Genomic DNA, 3355 nt, shown 5'->3' on the forward strand with positions numbered 1-3355 from the left:
TTTTTATCTCTTCAATATTTGTCATGTCCTTCCTTCCAAGCCATGTTTTGTCTTTTCTTTTTCAAAAACCTCTAAGGTATAAATTTACATAAAGTAAAATTCACCCATTTTAGTGTACTGTCCTTTGGATTTGAGGAAAGTCAGTAAATGGAAATGGAAATGGAAATGTGGTGTAAATGTCATCACAACCAAGATATAGAGAGGGCTCCAGCACTCCTATCCCCCAGATTTCTCTGTACTCCTTTGTAGTTGAGAATTTCCCCTGCACCAATCCTGGAACCACTGACATATTTTCTGTCTCTATAGTTTTGCATTTACAAGAATGTCTTATAAATGGTATCATATAGTGCATATCTTTTTTGAGTCTGAGTTATTCCATTTAGTGAAATACATTTAAGAGGCATGCATGTTGCTTCATTTATCATAGTCTGTTCTTTTATTGCTGTTTACTGAGTAATATTCTAGCATGTGAATGTACCACTGATTCTTCATTCCTCAGTTGAGAGACATTTGGGTTGTTTCTAGTTTTAGGTAATTATGAATAAACCTATAATAATTTGTATATGAGATTTTTGTGTGAACTAAGTTTTCATTTCACTTGAGTAAATGTAGGCATGGGATTGCCAGTTGATATGGTCATATGTGTTGAGAAAAGCTTCTGCATCTAGAAAGAATGAAGCTGGTGTGATGAGGGAGGAAGCACTGAGTGACCTAATGGTGTTAAGTTCTTGGTCTCAATTTTACCTAAGATCCAGGTGCTTCTTTGTTTTCCCCATAACTTGGTTATTCAGTTTTCCTTTAGATTTCATAAAATAATGTCCCTTGGATAATTCATTTTTGTCCTGCCAGGCAGTTCTAAATATATTTCTGATGTGTGCAACAACGTAAGACTTGTTTCATGGCAACCTTTTATTGAGCATTTACAGTGAACTAGTTACTGTGCTCAATCCTTAACATGCATTTTATAATTTGTGGACTGAGGTTGTCCAGCCCATTGTCCATTGATTGCAATGAAAATTTAACTCATTGTTATAAAGGAGAGAGGAGGAATAATGAAAATGAATATCCTCATGTGGAACTGATGTGTTTACTCAAGGGCTAGAAACATGATGTTAGGCATTGCCAATGTATTTATTATTTTGGAGAAATGCACTTTTGATTACAAGTAACTTTATTGTTTAGTACAGGCACTTTAATGTTGACAAGTCACTTTGGGCAAAAGAACAAGTACATTGCTATGAATTCACACATAAATATGTAGATTACTTCTTTGGTGTATATATTAATAAATAAAATATTTATGAACTAAAGCCTTAAAATGAGAGATTTAACCTCATTATGGTTAAAACACTTTGCTATTTCCATTAGTTCTAACAAAATCCAACTTTATAGTTCCCTTTGGAACAGAATTTTAAAATATAGATGAGATATTATACCCCTCAATATGGCTATGACCTTTATTGAATAATTTAAAATATTTTGACTTTTCTTCTGTTTTGGGATGAATGTTGTCTTTTCTTGAATTACTTTATAAGGACACATATGATAGGTGCTATTTCAGTAGTTTAGATGCTATGTGTTTCTGGAGTGGAGAAGAGGGAGAGGCCAGTTTCTGGGTTGGAGGCTCAGGGAAGGCTTAGGGGAGAAGGTGATAGTGGAATGGGGCCTTTAGGTTATTTGTGTTCAGGGACCACTGGCACCAAAAGGAATACCTTTATTTAATTTGTATGTAATATAGTAAACTGCTATTCTGGTAAAAGATTCACTTAAAAAAGGTAACAAAATTTCTTTTTTCACAGTATTTTGAACATACTGTTAAAACAATTAAGTCAACATTGCTGGATTATTGACTAATTATTAAAAGAAAATCATGCCCTCTTTGATCCTATTTCCTAGAATAAGATTATTCTCTTATCTAATTTATGGTGGGATTTTTTTATATTTAACAATAATTCTATATTGCATCATTGTAGTTGATTGACATGAGTTCCAGCAAGAGAGTTATTTTTAAATTTTCATGATCTCCTGGAAAAATAATAGGTCATTAAAAATGAACATTATTCAGTAGAGATCAAAAGAATCAATGTGGTCACTTGGTAAAATATACTTTTGGACTTAAAAATGACTCAAATGGATTTTTAGAGTAATAAAACAATCCAGAATGCAATAAAAGCACACTTCAAAACAGGGCAAATCATCATGACATTTAGAAGCCATAGAAAAAATAATATATAACCTATTTGTAATTGATTGTAGTAGTACCTCTGACATTTCTGTGTACTAAGGGTCTTGTTCATGGAGCCATTGCTAATAAACAGGGAAGTGTTGCTGATTATTTATGAAACATTTAAGAAATAATGGTTCATATTTGGCATAAATTCTAAATTAATGTCTTGAATACTTGTATGCTATATAGTATTATCAGTCTAATATGCTGATATACAGGGATCACTATAGACACTCGTGTAGAGAAGTTTTCTTCGTATTTACAAGGTGTTGAAAGATTTGATTGCCTTAACCAGAAACTGCAGACATTTGCTATAATGTTTGTGTGTCCTATAGTAAATGTGGTGTTTTGTATGTGGTACATATTAAGCATCACACAAATGATTTTAATCCATTATGCAAATTTTTTTAGTAATACAATAGACTACATGCTTTGAAATGCTTGTGTTAGCATTGGTTGACTCCATTAATCTTAAGATAACATCAATGGAGCATGTGGTGGCCCCACGCTCTGGGCAAGTGAACCTCTTTCACTTTATCAAACCCACAATATGGGTTCCAATTTTTATTTTTATTTTTATTATTTTTATTTTTTCAAAGATTTTATTTATTTACTAATTTGAGAGAGAGAAAGAGAGAGCCCTAGCAGTGGAGACTGGGGTGAGGGGCAGAAGGAGAAGCAGACTCCCCGCAAAGCAGGGAGCCTGACTTGGGACTTGATCAGTACCAGGACCCTGAGATCGTGACCTGAACCTAAGGCAGATGCTTAACAGACTAAGCCATCCAGGTGCCCAAGTTCCAACTCTTATATATGCCATGCCAATAAAAAGTTTGGGAAGCCCTGAAAGTAACATTTATTGATCAGTCATTATGTGGAAGATATTGGCCTCAGAATTAAGTGATTTAAAAACAACAAAATATCTTATGTTTTTAAAAGTATTTAAAATCTAATATAAGAGGAATATGTAATGAATAAAAAACCCCAAAGATTTGTTATTTTTTTTTAATCAACTTAACATGTATTCCAAGTCCCCATTTCCACTGTAATGAGAATCAATCTTGCCAAATCGAGGTAACTTCCAATCTAAAGCTGTATCTTCTGGATAAACTCTGGCAACTTTAAATCTCC

This window comes from Mustela lutreola, chromosome 5, assembly GCF_030435805.1.
Source record: "Mustela lutreola isolate mMusLut2 chromosome 5, mMusLut2.pri, whole genome shotgun sequence".
NCBI classification, from domain to species: domain Eukaryota; kingdom Metazoa; phylum Chordata; class Mammalia; order Carnivora; family Mustelidae; genus Mustela; species Mustela lutreola.